The 18,605-nt window shown below is 41.1% G+C and overlaps 1 non-coding gene across 1 annotated transcript; it reads left to right on the forward strand.

Moving 5' to 3' along the window:
• Nucleotides 1–14,268: 14,268 nt before the first annotated feature.
• On the forward strand, nt 14,269–14,374 carry LOC145596400 (small nucleolar RNA R71). The gene has a single exon (XR_014103239.1). It is a non-coding gene; the product is annotated as a small nucleolar RNA R71 (small nucleolar RNA).
• The last annotated feature ends 4,231 nt before the right edge of the window (nt 14,375–18,605 follow it).

Genomic DNA, 18,605 nt, shown 5'->3' on the forward strand with positions numbered 1-18,605 from the left:
CTCTTTCGAAGGTGAAATCAAGGCCATGATCAACCAAAACAAGGCAGGCTCTAGCAAGAGTCAGCCGGCTAAAAAGACTCCCAATGATGGGAAGAAGAAGAAGCCGGTCAAGGACAGGCAGCCAACTCCTCACCCAAAGGAGAGGGCAGCCGCAAAACTTGACTGGTCCAAGATTCTGATGCCCCGGCGACCCCAGCCGGAGGGCAAAAAAGCCTCCACCTTCGATGCTCGAGAAGTCGTTAATCGAAGGAGACAGCAGCAGTCTGAGTCAGTTTCTACTTCAAGCTTTCCAGACAGCTTCAAGCAAGCTTCCGCAAGGAACTCTATGTCCTTGCATGAGAGTCGGACAGGCGGTAAATCCGTCAACACCGAACCTCAGCTGATGATAGGGTCTATGCCATACGCACCTCAGGCGCAGTATGGGCAATATGGCCTCCAATTCATGCAGCCACCTCCTTTTGGAGGTCAGGCGGCATATACTCCTGCCCAGCCTCTAGACTGGCAGCTTCGGCTAATGAGGCTAGGCGAACAACCGTCTGCCTTTGCAGCCAATATAACCGAGGCGGCTCAGCCGGCCAAGGTTAAGAATGTACTGGTGGGCACCTATGATGGTACCACCAACCTAGAAGACCACCTGATGGCATATACCAACCTCATGTGCTTACAAGGTTGGGACGATGCCACCTGGTGTCGTTGTTTCCCGGCTACACTGAAGTGCATCGCCCAGCAGTGGTTTGGCAACTTGCCAGCCGCGTCTATTGACAGCTTCAAGAGGCTAGCCTTCTTGTTTGCTACCAACTTCTCTATAAACATTCCTGCCAAGAAGACGAGCCTTGATTTGAGCACCGTCAGGCAGGGTGAGAGAGAAGGGCTACGCTCATATGTCAGGCGGTTCAACCTGGTCAGAATACAGATCCAGGGGCTGTATGACGAGGTAGCTTTCACAGACTTCTTCAATGGTCTGAAGGACGGGTCGGCCTTTAAGTATGACCTTGTCCGAAAAGGTGCATTTACGCTACAGGCGGCCCTGAGGGAGGCGGAGAGCTACATTCAGGCTACTGACCTCTGCTCGCCTGGTAGCCAGTCAGACTCCAAGAAGTCTGAAAAACAAAAAGAAAGCTGGTCTGCTCAGCCGGGTAACAAAAAAGAAGAGAGCAAGAAGAGAAAAGAAGTCTGGGCGGTTAGTGATTCTGACCAGCCGTCCTAGATGAAAAAGAAAGAGTTTAAACCGTACATCCCCAAGTACGAGTTTAACAAAGATTGCAACTCCATCTTCATGAAGGTGAAGGATCGGCTGTCTATTGAGAAGCCGAATCCGATGAAGAGTTCCGTCCAGTCGCGGAACAAAAATAAATTTTGCCAGTTCCATGAGGAGGTTGGCCATGACACCAACGACTGCTTCAGTCTACAGCGGACGTTGGACCGTCTGGCTGACAAGGGGCTCCTAAAGTCCTACATCTCTAAGTCCCCTACCGGGGCAAAGAAGAAGAATAAGGGACAGTCCTCCAAGGCTAGCCCCCAGCCTGCTAGTAGCTCAGAAACCGACAAGGATCCGGTCTACACTATAGCAGGCGGATTTTCATGTGGTGGCCCTACCATCCGGGGCACCAAGAGCCATCTTCGGAAGATGGATAAGGATGATGATGAGCAGGCGTCTGCCTCCTCCACCTTCCCAGACGTCCTCATAACTGAGAAGGATAGGGGCAGTGTCCGCCGTCCGCATGACGACCCGGTCGTCATTGAATGTAAGGTTGCCAACCAGCTGGTTGGACGGATCCTTATTGACACCGGCAGCTCGTCGGATATTATCAGCCTCCGGTGCCTGTAGAAGCTGAAATACAATGTCAGCAGCATGCATCCGGTTACCCACCCCTTGGTTGGTTTTGGGGGTGGGATGGTCTACCCAGCCGGCAGAGTTGACTTGCCCATCCGGCTGGGAGAAAAAGGCCAGGGACGGCATATTGTCGTCCGGTTCTTGGTCGTTGAGGAGTTTGATGTGGCTAAGAATGGTAGGTCGTTGGGCTACCACCCCGCCCTATCAAACAATATTTATAGCTTAACCAACCCCTAATAGTGTAGCGGTAAGTCAAGGTCGAACCCTAGAGAATGGAGAATAAATGCATGGTGCTAAAATTAAGTTATTCCGAAATCTAGTAGGGGTATATGGTAGACACTAAGAATAGGCTAGGCAATGAAAAATGCTAGTATTAAATGAATGCTAAGACACTAGGGGAATGGATCCACATGCATCAACGATGAAGTTCAATCAACTTGGGGAATTAACCGATTAAGTCAAACAATGTGAGGGAAAACCGAAATTGCAACCAAGAGAGTACATCAAGCTATTCTCCTAGAGGTCTAATTAGCGTCAACTACATCAAACTCTAGCTAGGAAACATCACAAGATATCTCAATCGAGTAAATGTAAGCCACAAATCAATGGTCCGTATCAATGTGAACCTACAATGCAATCTAGTGTGAATAACAAGGATGATCAAGCCTAATCAAGCACACACATGCACAAAATCAATCAACCAATTTAATCACATTATCAACTCAATCAATTTCCCCCAAATTAATCTCAATTCATCATCAATACATGCTTCACCACCACCCTAGCAATTAAACTACTCACAATCCATAAAGAACATCAAAATCAAAACTAAACTAATCATCATTCCCAAATTCATCAATTGAAATCAAATTGAAACCAACAAATTCAATCAAATCAATTAAACTATCAATTAACCAAATCAAACAACAATACTAATGAAATCAAACTTTGAATTTCTTTAAAGAGTAAAGAATCCTTACAAACTTGATAGAAATCAAATCAAATGAAGCAATCTTCAATCATCAATCATCAAACCCACACTTTCTCTCTCTAAAAATGCTAAGAACTAATGTTTTCTCTCTCTAAAAATCTTATCTAATCTAATTCAAATCTAATTGAAGATCTCTTTCTCTCTCTAAATAAGGAAAGAAATAACTATAATCCCAAAAGGAAGTTGGGAAAGACGTCCAAAAATAGACCCACGTTGGTGCGAGCGCTCGGAGGAGAAAGAATGGCGTGCACGGGAGCACACCCAGGGATGTGCGCCCGCACACACCTGATGTGCGGCCGCACACGACAGATGTGCGGCCGCACATCACTCTTGTGCGCCCGCACACAGCTGTAGCATCCTCCTTTCTTCTTTGCCCTTGCTCACAAGGTGCACGCATCCTAGATGATGATGATGGAGGACAAGATAGGCAGCAACTTCCTTGAATTTCTTGAAGAAAATGAGCCATGAGGAAGGCATAATCAAGACCTTGAAGCATGCTCCTTGAACCCCACATTGACTTGAAACTTCTTGCACGAGCTTTAAGCATGAAAATCAATGGAAAACCATGGAAAGGAAGCCCGGGAATCCTTGGACAATCAATCACAACCTACAACCAAAGGATAAAAAGCAAGTAAAAAGGGAAAAGAAAGCAAGTAAACAAGAAAAAGCACGAAATAGAGAAATAAACTACAAAAGGCATAAAAAGAGGAAAACAAGAATAAAACTAAGGAAAACTAAAGAAAAGAAAGATAAAAAGAAATAAAAATCATCCAAAAAGGAACCAAATGAGTGCCAAAAATGTCACTCATCAAATTCCCCCAAGCTAAACTTTTGTTCGTCCTCGAGCAAAACAAAGCAAGAAAAAGAGAGGATGAGAATTTTATTGAAAACGAAAAAGAAAGACTCAAGATAAGAATATACACTAAAACTCATTGTCGTAGGAATCACGGTTGTTTTTAGCAACAACAAGCCCTTTAAACCCCAAAGTCGCCTATGAGGACGAGTGAGGTCTCGTAAGGGTATCCTAAGAGTTTGACCCATAACTCTCCACCAAACATCAATGAGGCAAACCAAAGAATTAAAAGAAAGAAAATGAAATAAAAACAAACCTTTACGAAATGAACCAACATAAAGACTATAAAGCAAATGAATGACAATCTTTCTCAAGAAGTTAAGGTATGCACGTTTCAAGATATCCAAGGTTGATTGAAACATAGGGTATGCTAGGCATAGGAACTAGTTATCAGAATTCACTTTCATCCCAAACAATCTTACCGCGTTCTTCCCACTAGTCTCAAATCTCCCCTTAGTGAGTGTCCCAATGATTCCTCGAAGGAACCGGAAAAGAAATATTTGAAGGCTACTCGACATCTTGACTATGCATCCCCTTTCCTTAGGCAATGACCCATGATGCCCTCCCTCGAATAGTGACTCAACTATCTAGGTCAAAAGGTCTTTCCCAAAGGTTGTAACGTAAGGCAATAAGGGTGAAGGTAGGCTAAAAATTTGAAATTTGGTGGTTTTCCTTAAAGTGAAGCAAAGAGGGCGCCTTTCTTTAGAAACACAATCAAGTAATCACCAATCCAAACAAAAATACTCACACCCCCAAGCTTATTCAAAGCTATAAACCACAAACATATACACAAAAAGCGTGAGAACGCTTCCCCCCAAGCTTAAATGGAGCATTGTCCTCAATGCTCAAAAAGGGAGAAAACTCACATCAAAATATTTTTGAATTTTTCATTTTTCACTTTTTTTCCTTTTTTTTTAATAGTGCTTTGTCCTCGCCTCTTTTAACTTTGGACGGCTTTTTCGATTTTGCACTTATTTGTCCATGCCATTTGTAATGTAGGACGGCTTTTACTCAAACTCATTTGCCATTATTCACAAAGAAGATAAAACACAAACTTGCTTTCATAAGAAACAAACATTTCAACTTCTCCACCACAAACTCCATCAAGAATGATCAATTGCTTCACAAAAACCAAGAAAAGAAAGAAAATGAAACAAAAGGCCAAAGATCTAAAGATGTGGCTTGAAAAGAAGGGATAAGGCTCAAATGTTCGCAAGAAGGCAAATGTAAACCTAAAAATAAAGAAAATAACAAAATATAACAAAAATGAAAATACCACCCCGAAAATGTGCCTTTGTCCTTCCTAGATAGTTCGGTCTCGTGTTTGAGAATCATACATCAAGCTTTATTAGATTAGGTTTGCATAGTCAAGGATCCACGCCGCTCATACAAGGAATGTTGAAGGCTAGAAAAGCAAGTAACCTCACAAGGTCGTGGCAAAAACTCACCAATGGTGTCAAATCAACTATAGGAAGCAACTACCAACATACCACAAACAAGTAGAATCCGGCTTCATGATCCTCCTAGTTCAAACCAACTACCCTAGCATACACTATCCTAGAGTCAACCAAACATAATCTCAAACCGTGCATACCCTTACAACCTAGGAAGAAAGTCATGCAAAAGACAAGTCCAATGTACAATGATCATCTCAAAAGAAAAGAAATGAGAAACAAAGCCTCAAAATCACATTAAAAATAAAAAGAAAAATAAAAGAAAATAAGAGAAAAAGTTAAAATAAAAGAAAGTAAAAGAAAATAAAATGGAGACATAGGAAAGGAAAACATAGGAGAAAAATCATGTAAAGGACTAGAAAGCATGTTAAACACATAAAAATCCCAATCGACAAACAAGTGATCGATAGACAATAAAGTCACCGATCCCAAACACATTACGTGTTAACAAGCATCCATCCTCGAACCATTCAACTTCTCCTAAGCTAATCCTAATCTATGCAACCAAGGAAAATAAAGAGAAAAATAAGAAAGATCTCACCGGCTCCAAGCTTAGCAAAAATAAATGAAGTAAGTAGAAACCACCTCGTTGCATTCCATAAACAAAAGCTTCTACTAAAGACCAAGTGAGAAAAAGAGAATAAAAGAATCTATATACAAAGAAAATTGTTAGTAACTTCCAAATGAAACCAGCCGAAAATTCGGCAGCATAACGACAGGAAATGAAAAATATATATCAGAGACAGGGAAACATCATCAGCAACAAGAATCATCGGAACAATAGCAGAGCAGATAGATAAAGAATATAGCAAGTCATCATCAAAGAAACAGCAGATAAAACATCACAGAGACACTAGAGCAGACAGAGGACAAAGAGGCTAAGGAAGAAGAATGCAAAGTAAACCACTAGCAAGGAGGAGAACCGTGCAAACCATAACCAACCTAAAACAACTCCCCCAAGCTATAAATGAGCCACCCCTCCCCCAAGCTAAACCCAACCATAGGGCAAACACAAAACACAATCATAAAGCATGCATACGGAGAGGGGTAGCCAAAATGGCTCACTCGGCACTAAAGTAGGGGGTAGAACTAGTACTCCCCCCACCTGATGAAACAACTTCTTTCCCCTTAGCCCTATCCAACCTTCTAAGGGCATCTGCAGCAAAATAGTCAGACCAGTCATCAAAGACAGGGGGCCCTGAACAACCCCATCCCCCCTCTGTCTCAAGGGAAGGGAAAGGAGCAGGGTTTGCGGGATCATAAGTCCAGTCACATCCTCCCGGCCTCCTGTAATCATAATCCCCCTTAGAGGTCCCACGAATGGCACTATGCGCCATATGCGGGCCCTCCCAGTAGGGATAACAAAGACGGGGCCCCACCGCCTTGTCAAAAGGCTCCCACTGTGGGACAGGGCCCTCTTGGACCGGGAGATAAGGATAATTCACATAAGGCTCAATATCCCCCCTTGAAACATGAAAGTCATACACCCTCCTAGCATGATAATCATAACCATCCACAAAGCAAGAATTCCCCATAGAAGAAGAAGAAGACAATGCAATAGAAAGGGCATCAATCTTGGCATGCAAGCTAGATAAATCATGCAAGGGAGGGGACGGAAGAGGAAGAGGAGTAGGAGAAGAAGGTCGAGGGGTACCTTTCTTAGATGAAGAGGCCTTAGACTTTGGAAGAACATTACCCGAAGAAGGCACGGATCCCCGACGAAAAGAAACCGGAATGTCTCTCTTGGGCGGCTTCCAAGGATAGGGCGAACTCTTGTCTCTCACCATCGACCCTTCATAGGGAATGAGGCACCAATCGGTTGTTCGAGACACCTTCCAAATAAACAAATCGTCCATAATAGTGCGCTCGATGAATTTTTGATTGATTAAGGCAAATGTACCCAACAAACAAGACGGAGACTTCTCTCTAGGATCTTTAATCTCCACAAGATCTCCAATCATGGAAGCATATTTCTTGTTAAGTGATAGCACGATGAGGGTTATCATACCCCCAATTTGAATGCTTCCCGAGAGGAAGAAACCGTCACGAATATCGATGAAGCGGTCAAGCAAATGCCTAGCAAAATCAATGACATCAAAGTCCTCCAACATATCATCCCTATATCGATGAGCCAACAATAGCCAACTTAGTTGCTCTTGAGAAATAGCTCCAAGAGATTCCTTGGAGAAAAATGCATAAGTTAGCATGCGGCTAAAATAGCGCATCGCTCCATGGACAATTGAGGCCGATTTGGAAGTTTGGGCACAATAGGTATCCTCAATAGAAATATCATCCCACCAATCGTTCTCATCATACCTATGGTCGCGATGGAGAGCTTCATAAGCCGGATAGATCAAAGGCCTTCCATCAATAGGCTCCGGAAAGTTGAACATCTTATTTAGGAATGAAAGAGGGATGGAATAGTCCTCATTGAATACTTGGAAGGTAATTGTTGGGCATTCGTTGTCATCACCATCCTCATGCACCTCGAGTGAAGAAAGGAACTCATAAGTGAGCCTTGCATAGGTGGGAGCATTAAGATCAATGAAATGCTCAAGTCCCAAATTCCGAGCTAACATCCTCACATCATCATCTATCCCAAGAAGAGTAGTAGTGTCTGTATCATAGAATCTTGTGGAATACAATTTCCTTGAAGAAAGACTTTCAAATCTAGCCCAATGCTCTTGGACCGTGAATTTAATGCCAAAGGTTTCTTTGATGGAAGAAGGTGGATCAATTGTGTTCCTTGATTTTGAAACTTTTGCACGCTTGGCTTGTCTTGAACCACCCATCTATAAGATAATGCACAATGAAAATGATTTCAATAGTAGGAATGGTGTGCTAAAATTAATCATGAACATGGGGAAAAATAAAAGGACAATATGACATGAGTTTAAGCAAAATTTCAATAGAGATGAAAAATGCATAATCAAGGCATCACAATTGACACAAGTATTACCCCAAATCACAATTAACAAAAGCAACTATACTCCATACTACCAACAACCACTTTCTCCATTATCACCATCAACATCAACAAAACACCCTAGAACTTAAACATATGTAAATCCAACAAGGTTCATGCCAAAATTTGTAAATGCTCAAGTAAAATCAACATCATAAATAGATTTCACAAAACCATCATCAATAATTCCACATTCATCATCATAAAAACAAGAGGTAGTAATGGTGGAGAGTATGAGGGTAGTACTAGTCATGCTCAAATATGAAAATTGAAACTTTAGCACATAAAACATGCAATTATACTTTCAATTGATTGAAAATCACAACAATTAAGCAAGAAAACACTACTACACATAAACATCTCCAACAATCATACCAACAAGTTTCAATCAACAAGTACCCAAAATTTTCAAACTAGGAGTGAGAAAATTACCTTTAAGGATGTAGAATGAAGACTTGGGGAGCAAAGTAATGGGAATTATGGAAAATTTGATGAGGAAAAATGAAAAATATTATGAGGAAAATGGAGAGCAACTATGAGCAACCACAATACCTAAGGAGGAAGAGAATGAAATAGGAGAGAGAGAGAATGGAGAATCGGGTTAAGAGAGGAGGAAAAACACTCCCCCGAATACCCAGCAGTGTGCGGCTGCACAAGAGGGGTGTGCACCCGCACAGGGCTCGTGTGCGGCCGCACAAAGCTTTTGTGCGGGCGCACCAAACCTGGGATTTTTATCCCGATATTCGTCCTCCCTCATGTTGTGCGCACACCCCATGATGGTTATGAGGAACCATATGGGCAGTAGCTACACTTCATATTGGAGAAAGAAAAACATGAAAATCATGAAAATAAACACAAGTATTCACCATTCTCCATACTTACCCACCTTTCCAACTTAAGAATTGGGACAAGTTTACCTCAATATTGGCATCAAAATTGTTGGAATTAAACTCAAACCATCCTACAACATCAAACACAACAAAATTAGATCACAAAATCATCATCAAAACCAAAAGAAAAACCAAAAGAAAAAGGAAGAAAGAGTTAGAAAACACGGGTTGCCTCCCGTGAAGCGCTTAATTTAGAGTCTTAAGCTAGACATCCTCCACCTCTTTCAAGGCGGATCATAGAGAGTCATGTCATGAATGACCCCCACGAACACTCCATCATAATACCTCTTTAGTCTATGTCCGTTAACCTTAAAAGTTCTTGAAAAATCTAAAGGAGAAACTTCGATAGAACCATTTTAAAACACCTCTTGAACAACAAAAGGGCCGGTCCAACGAGACATCAATTTTTCGGGAAAAAGGTCTCATTTTTGAATTGAAAAGAAGCACCTTATCCCCCGGAACAAACTCTTTCTTCTCAATGAGCTTATCATGCACCTCCTTAGTTCTAGCTTTATACAAGCTAGCACAATCATAGGCATCCAATCGAAGCTCTTCTAACTCATGAAGATCCAACCAACGTTGCTCACCCGCACTAGCCAAATCAAAGTTGATCTTTTTAATAGCCCAATGAGTGCGGTGCTCAAGTTCAACCGGAAGGTGACAAGATTTCCCATAAACCAAGCGATAAGGAGTGGTACCAATAGGAGTTTTGAAAGCCGTTCTATATGCCCAAAGAGCATCATCAAGCTTGTTTTCCCAATCTTTCCTACTCCTAGCAACTGTCTTCTCAAGAATTAACTTAATTTGACGATTAGATACCTCAACTTGCCCATTAGTTTGGGGATGATAAGGAAGACCAAATCGTTGGTTCACTCCATGCTTCTTCAACATCTTCCGGAAAGCATAGTGCACAAAGTGTGAGCCATTGTCACTTATAACCGCTTTGGGGATGCGAAACCTAGGGAATATTATCTTTTTGAACAATTTCATTACCACTTTATGGTCATTAGTGGGAGAAGCAATGGCTTCCACCCACTTTGACACATAATCAACGGCAACAAGGATATATTGATTCCCATAAGAAGATGGAAAAGGACCCATAAAATCTATACCCCAAACATCAAATATCTCCAATTCAAGTATTGGTTGTTGGGGCATCTCATTCCTCCTTGAAATATTCCCGGTCCTTTGACATTGATCACAACTTTTGACATACTCCCAAGCACTCTTAAAGAGGTTAGGCCACCATAATCCACATTGAAGCACCTTAGAGGTCGTTCTTGAAACACCCATATGACCACCACTAGGATCCGAGTGGCACATCTTCAAAACATTTGGTATCTCCTCATTTGGCACACATCGGCGCAACAATCCATCCACACCTCTTTTGTACAAGATTGGCTCATCCCATACATAGTGTCTTGCGTCTCTCTTAAGCTTTCTCTTTTGATTGTTGGAAAAAGAAAGAGGAAACTCCCCACAAGCAAGAAAATTCACCAAATCGGCAAACCAAGGGAGCTCCTTCATATTGATAACATACAAAGAATCATCCAACATCCGGTCCTCTATAGGAGACCCATCGTCTTGAACTTGAAAATCTTCAAGTCTAGACAAATGATCCGCAACAACATTTTCAGCACCTTTTTTATCTCGGATCTCAAGATCAAAAGATTGTAGCTCAAGGACCCAACGAATTAACCTCGGTTTGGATTCTTTTTTCCCAAAGAGATACTTCAAAGCCGCATGATCGGTGAAAACTATAGTCTTAGACCCCAACAAGTAACAACAGAATTTCTCAAAAGAATGAACAATAGCCAAGAATTCCTTTTCCGTTGTTGTGTAATTTCTTTGAGCACCATTAAGAGTCTTTGACATATAATAGATGACATGGAGCTTTTTGTCAATTCTTTGACCCAACACACCTCCTATAGCCGTATCACTTGCATCACACATGAGCTCAAATGGCAAATCCCATCTAGGGGCTTGGACAATAGGAGTAGAAGTCAAAGCTTTCTTCAATTTATTAAAAGCTTCCAAGCAAGAATCATTAAAGACAAAATCAACATCTTTTTGGAGAAGATCATTTAAGGGCTTAGCAATAAGAGAAAAGTCTTTGATAAACCTTCTATAAAATCCGGCATGACCCAAGAATGATCTTACCCCTTTCACATTGACCGGAGGAGGCAACTTCTCAATCACCTCAATCTTAGCCTTGTCAACCTCGATGCCTTTATTGGAAATTTTATGACCTAGAACAATCCCTTCTTCCACCATGAAGTGGCATTTTTCCCAATTAAGCACTAAGTTGTCTTTTTCACATATCTCTAAGCATCTTTCAAGATTTTTGAGGCAATCCTCAAATGAAACACCTCCCACGGAAAAATCATCCATGAAAACTTCCATTTCCTCTACAAGCATGTCCCCAAAAATGCTCATCATGCACCTTTGAAAGGTCCCCGGAGCATTACACAACCCAAAGGGCATTCTTCTATAAGCAAAAGTACCATAGGGGCATGTGAAGGTTGTCTTTTCTTGATCCTCGGGGTGAATAGGAATTTGAAAGAATCCCGAATATCCATCAAGAAAGCAATAGAATTTGTGCCTAGTCAACCTTTCAAGCATTTGGTCAATAAAAGGGAGAGGGAAATGATCCTTTTTGGTTGATGTGTTTAGACGTCTATAGTCTATACACATCCTCCAACCGGTGACCGTTCGAGTTGGAATGAGCTCACCTTTCTCATTCTCAACTACGGTCATACCCCCCTTTTTAGGAACGACATGCACGGGGGAGACCCACCTTGAGCTTGAAATGGAGAATATAATTCCCGCATCCAAAAGCTTGGTGATCTCTTTCTTAACCACTTCTCCCATTTGGAAATGTAGTTTCCTTTGTCGTTCAATAGAAGGAAGGGTGCCTTCCTCAAGTGTTATGTGATGTGTACACAAGGCGGGGCTTATGCCTTTAAGATCATTAATTGTGTACCCCAAAGCACCTTGGTGCTTTCTCAAAACACCACATAACGCTTGAGCTTGGCTCTCACTCAAGGATGCACTAACAATAACGGGATATGTAGAATTAGGGCCTAAGAATTCATACCTAAGGTGTGATGGTAGAGGTTTTAGCTCTACCATGGGAACACCTTTACCTTCTTTGGTTGAGGCCACTTGCAAAGCATCTTGACTTGATATCCCCATGCAAGTTTCTTCTCCACTCCCTATATCGCCTTCATTAAGCAAATTTTCATACAATTGCTCTTCCTTGGTTGAGATACCTATCTTTTCCTTGTTCAATAAAACACATTCAAGAGGATCGTTAGATGTGAGCAAGTGCTCATGCATGGAATTCACAATATTATCAAGCACTTCAACTCTCATGCAATTTTCTAAAGAAGAGGAAGGATATTTCATTCCTTCATTCAAATCAAATTCAATTTCTTCCTCCCCTATCTTAAGAGATATCTTAGCACTTTTCACATCTATCATAGCCCCCGATGTAGCAAGGAAAGGTCTACCTAAGATGATAGGTATTGTAGAATCTTCATCCATGTCCAACACTACAAAATCAACCGGAATAACAAATTTTCCAACTCTTAAAGGCACATCTTCTACCTTTCCCTTAGGAATCTTGATTGATCTATCGGCTAATTGCAAGGTAATCTTTGAAGGTAGAAGTTCTCCTAGACCTAACCTTTGATAAACCGAATATGGCATAAGGCTAACACTAGCTCCTAAATCACATAAGGCATTATCAATTTGGGTCTTGTTGATGGCACAAGGGATGGAAAAATTTCCAGGATCCTTCAACTTAGGAGGCATCTTATTCATGATGATTGCACTACAATGCTCGGTAAGGCTAATGGTCTCCGCCACATCACAAGTCCTTTTTCCACTCAAAATTTCCTTGAGGAACTTAGCATAATTTGGCATTTGTTCAACAACATCGGTGAAAGGAAGAGTTAAATGAAGTTGCTTAAGCATCTCTACAAACTTCCCAAATTGCTCATCCAACTTATATATATTATATCTTTGAGGATAGGGGAGCCTTTGTTTGCAAACCTCTCTCTCTTTCTCTATCACCTTCTCTACTTGTTCCTCACCAACATTTTCGCTCAAAGGGCATTCATCACCTTCAATTTCAATGGAATTCTTACTAGTTCTCTCATTGGCAACACTCTTCTTAGGCACACCTCCCTCAAGGACCCTACCAATTCTAGTAACAATAACATCCATAGGGTTCCTAGAATCTAGGCTAGGTGGAGTCAAAGAAGAAGAAGAGTTTGCATATTTCTTGAATATACTAGTCAATTGAGAAAGTTTTTCACTCAAATCTTTGTTATAAGCCAACATGTAATAAAATTTCTCTTCATTCAAAACCATACACATTTCCATAGTCTTGGCTTGCTTCTCAATGACACTTTCCAAAAATTCTCTAGAAGAAAATGATTGGTCATGGGAATTATCATTTAAACCTTGAGCATTTGGAACTAAATCAATTGGGGAACCATCTTGAAAACTTGCTTGAAAATATCCCCGAGATTGATTATTCCAATTACCCCTTGTTTCATTTTGGCTCCTTTGTTTACCATAGTTATCATAACCTTGGTTATGATCCCCATGTCTATAGCCATGACCATGACCATTACAACCATGATGGTTATAGTTACCATGAATCTCTTGGCATTCATGATTTCTATAACCTCCATTTTGGTTATAATCATGATGATTCATATGATAATTCCTATTTCCAATATTCCTTTGAACATCATTTCTAGATTCACAAGCATGATTATTGACATAGTTCATGTGTTCCATTTCACTTCCATCACATTCACTACAAGAAACATTTGGGCACATAGAAGCATTATGATCATTCATTCCGCATAATTGACATGGCCAACATTCCACAATCATGCAACAAGTAGAAAGATTGGAATTAGAGTGAGAAGATGTACCTCTCCCCTTAATTTGGGAGGGAAGAATTGGAGCTTGGGAAAGAGGCTTCTCAAGCTTTTCCTTGAGGGACTTAACTTATTTCCCTAAATCCTCAATCAAAGTGGTCAAATCATTAATGACACTAAGTTGTTCGATCGAGTAACCCTTGCTTGTTGGTTCTCTTTCCACTTCTTGCCAATTCATATAATAATGAGCTACTTCATCAATAGCATCAACCACTTCTTCTTCCGTCTTGTTCATGATTGGGCCTCCGGCTCCGGCATCCAAACTTGCTCTCCCATGAGCACTCAACCCACCATAAAAGATATGTATGATTTGGTAGGTAGGAATCCCATGGTGTGGACACTCCCTTTGATAATCCTTAAACCTTTCCCATGCTTCATAAAGGCTCTCATTAGGCTTTTGCTTGAACCTTTGAATCAAAGCTCTTGCTTCCGCCGTTTTCTTTTGAGGGTAGAAACGGAACAAGAAAGCTTTGGTGACATCATCCCAAGTTTTCAAGGAATTGGGCTTCATCTCTTTATCTAGCCATTCCAAAGATCTTCCTATGAGGGAGAAAGGGAACAACTTAAGGCGGATGAATTCTTGAGGAACTCCATTGATCTTGATTGTGTTACAATATTTTTCAAACTCCTTAAGATGGTTCAATGGGCTCTCGTTCTTCGCCCCACCATATTGTCTCCTCTCAATAAGAGTGATCATTACTGGCTTTATTTCAAAGTCATTCTCCGGTGATATAGGTGAAGCTATCGCGCTCTCATGCCTATAAGCTAGCCCCGGGAACTCCAAGCTCCTTCAAGGTAACCCTTGAACTACCTCCCATGACTTGGGATCTACACACACAAAACTCAAAGACAAAATTAGTAGCACGGCTACAAGTGTAGCCTAAGTGTAAAATCTTTTTGTATTTTTCAAATAGAGTGGAATAGACTCAAAAACAACATGCATACAAAACACCATTCCCCGGCAACGGCGCCATTTTAATGTGGCTAAGAATGGTAGGTCGTTGGGCTACCACCCCGCCCTATCAAACAATATTTATAGCATAACCAACCCCTAATAGTGTAGCGGCAAGTCAAGGTCGAACCCTAGAGAATGGAGAATGAATGCATGGTGCTAAAATTAAGCTATTCCGAAATCTAGTAGGGGTATATGGTAGACACTAAGAATAGGCTAGGTAATGAAAAATGCTAGTATTAAATGAATGCTAAGACACTAGGGGAATGGATCCACATGCATCAACGATGAAGTTCAATCAACTTGGGGAATTAACCGATTAAGTCAAACAATGTGAGGGAAAACCGAAATTGCAACCAAGAGAGTACATCAAGCTATTCTCCTAGAGGTCTAATTAGCATCAACTACATCAAACTCTAGCTAGGAAACATCACAAGATATCTCAATCGAGTAAATGTAAGCCACAAATCAATGGTCCGTATCAATGTGAACATACAATGCAATCTAGTGTGAATAACAAGGGTGATCAAGCCTAATCAAGCACACACATGCACAAAATCAATCAACCAATTTAATCACATTATCAACTCAATCAATTTCCCCCAAATTAATCTCAATTCATCATCAATACATGCTTCACCACCACCCTAGCAATTAAACTACTCACAATCCATAAAGAACATCAAAATCAAAACTAAACTAATCATCATTCCCAAATTCATCAATTGAAATCAAATTGAAACCAACAAATTCAATCAAATCAATTAAACTATCAATTAACCAAATCAAACAACAATACTAATGAAATCAAACTTTGAATTGCATTAAAGAGTAAAGAATCCTTACAAACTTGATAGAAATCAAATCAAATGAAGCAATCATCAATCATCAAACCCACACTTTCTCTCTCTAAAAATGCTAAGAACTAATGTTTTCTCTCTCTAAAAATCTAATCTAATCTAATTCAAATCTAATTGAAGATCTCTTTCTCTCTTTAAATAAGGAAAGAAATAACTATAATCCCAAAAGGAAGTTGGGAAAGACGTCCAAAAATAGACCCACGTTGGTGGGGGCGCTCGGAGGAGAGAGAATGGCGTGCACGGGAGCACACCCAGGGATGTGCGCCCGCACACACCTGATGTGCGGCCGCACACGACAGATGTGCGGCCGCACATCACTCTTGTGCGCCCGCACACAGCTGTAGCATCCTCCTTTCTTCTTTGCCCTTGCTCACGAGGTGCACGCATCCTAGATGATGATGATGGAGGACAAGATAGGCAGCAACTTCCTTGAATTTCTTGAAGAAAATGAGCCATGAGGAAGGCATAATCAAGACCTTGAAGCATGCTCCTTGAACCCCACATTGACTTGAAACTTCTTGCACGAGCTTTAAGCATGAAAATCAATGGAAAACCATGGAAAGGAAGCCCGGGAATCCTTGGACAATCAATCACAACCTACAACCAAAGGATAAAAAGCAAGTAAAAAGGGAAAAGAAAGCAAGTAAACAAGAAAAAGCACGAAATAGAGAAATAAACTACAAAAGGCATAAAAAGAGGAAAACAAGAATAAAACTAAAGAAAAGAAAGATAAAAAGAAATAAAAATCATCCAAAAAGGAACCAAATGAGTGCCAAAAATGTCACTCATCAGAGTTGACCGCCTACAATATCATCCTTGGTAGGCCAACCCTCAACGAAGCTAAGGCGGTTATCATCCCGTCTCTCATGCTCATCAAGTATGAACGGGATGACGGTTTTGTTGGTTCCCTGAACGGGGATCAGAAGACGGCAAGGGAGTGCTATCTCTCAGCCGTGAAAGATATTATGGCCTCAGACGGTCAAGAGAAGGAACCAATAGACCTTGACGATGTCAAGGATGCCAACCCTGCCCCACCAGCCGTTGGTAAGAAAAGGAAAGCGCCTCTGTTGGTGGAGGTGAAGAAAAGAGAAGAAATAGCAATCACTGACCGGTGAACGGTCAGACGAGCTCCGTCCCCAACTGGCTGGAGAAAACATTGATCTTGTTCTGGACGACAGATCTCTAGAGCGTACGGTGAAGGTTGGGACGGTTGCTTATGCTACTTTGGGTGAAGGCTATAGTCCACGCTTTTTGAGGAATTTTGAGGTTACAGGGCACGGTCGCGAAAACTCTTGAGACCCTAGGGGATACATCTTAGGGTCATATAATGACGTTTGGAAACATATATGACCCTTATATGTTGCCATAAATATCTTCGGTAGGCTTGAGGTCAAGATATCGGTGCAAGTTTGGAATGGGTAAATTGACTGTTTAAAAGCATATTGGATGGTTCCACCAACTTAATTGGACTCCCGGAGGTAATAGGAACCATGGTAAACATTTCGCATATTTTTATTTCCGGGCGAAAAAATTCCAAAATTAAAGCCTATAATCTACGGTTTTTGAGGAATTTTGAGATTACGAGGCCTAGTGGCGAAAATTCTTGTGACCCTGGGGGATACATATTAGGTTCATATAATGACGTTTGGAACCATATATGACCCTTATATGTTGCCAGAAATGTCCGTGGTAGGTTTGAGGTCACGATATCGGTGCAAGTTTGGAACAGGCAAATTGACTGTTTAAAGGCATATTGGATGGTTCCACCCACTCAATTGGACTCCAGGAGGGAATTAGGAAGCATGGTAAACATCTCAGCATTTTTTATGTCCGGGCGAAAAAAGGTCAAAAAATTCCATATTTGAAGGCTATAATCCACACTTTTTGAGGAATTTTGAGGTTACGGGGCCCGGTGGCGAAAAGTCTTGAGTCCCTAGGGGATACATCTTAGTTTCATATAATGACGTTTGGAACCATAAATGACCCTTATATGTTGCCATAAATGTCTGTAGTAGGCTTGAGGTCACGATATCAGTGCTAGTTTGGAATGGGTAAATTAACTGTTTTAAGGCATATTGGATGGTTCCACCCACTCAATTGGAATCCAGGAGGATATTAAGAACCATGTTAAACATCTCGGCAATTTTTATTTACGGGCAAAAAAATTCCAAAATTGAAGGCTATAATCCACGCTTTTTGAGGAATTTTGAGGTTACGGAGCCTGTGGCGAAAAGTCTTGAGACCATAGGGGATACATTTTAGGGTCATATAATGACGTTTGGAACCATATATGATCCTTATAAGTTGCCATAAATGTCCGTGGTAGGCTTGAGGTGACGACATCGGTGCAAGTTTGGAACGGGTAAATAGACTGTTTAATGGCATAATAGATGGTTCCACCCACTCAATTGGACTCCTAGAGGGTATTAGGAACCATGGTAAACATCTCGGCAATTTTTATTTCCGGGCGAAAAAAGGTGAAAAAATTCCAAAATTATAGGCTATACGCTTTTTGAGGAATTTTGTGTTACGGGGCACGGTGGCGAAAAGTCTTGAGACCCTAGGGGATACATCTTAGGGTCATATAATGACGTTTGGAACCATATATGACCCTTATATGTTTCCATAAATGTCCGTGGCAGGCTTGAGGTCACGATATCGGTGCAAGTTTGGAACGATTAAATTGACTGATTAAAGGCATATTGGATGGTTCCACCCACTCAATTGGACTCCCGGAGGGTATTAGGAACCATGGTAAACATCTCTGCAATTTATATTTCCGAGAGAAAAAAGGTCAAAAAATTCCAAAATTGAAGGCTATATATAATCCACACTTTTTGAGGAATTT

The sequence above is a fragment of the Chenopodium album genome, chromosome 19, assembly GCF_948465745.1.
Source record: "Chenopodium album chromosome 19, dcCheAlbu1.1, whole genome shotgun sequence".
Taxonomy (NCBI): Eukaryota; Viridiplantae; Streptophyta; class Magnoliopsida; order Caryophyllales; family Amaranthaceae; genus Chenopodium; species Chenopodium album.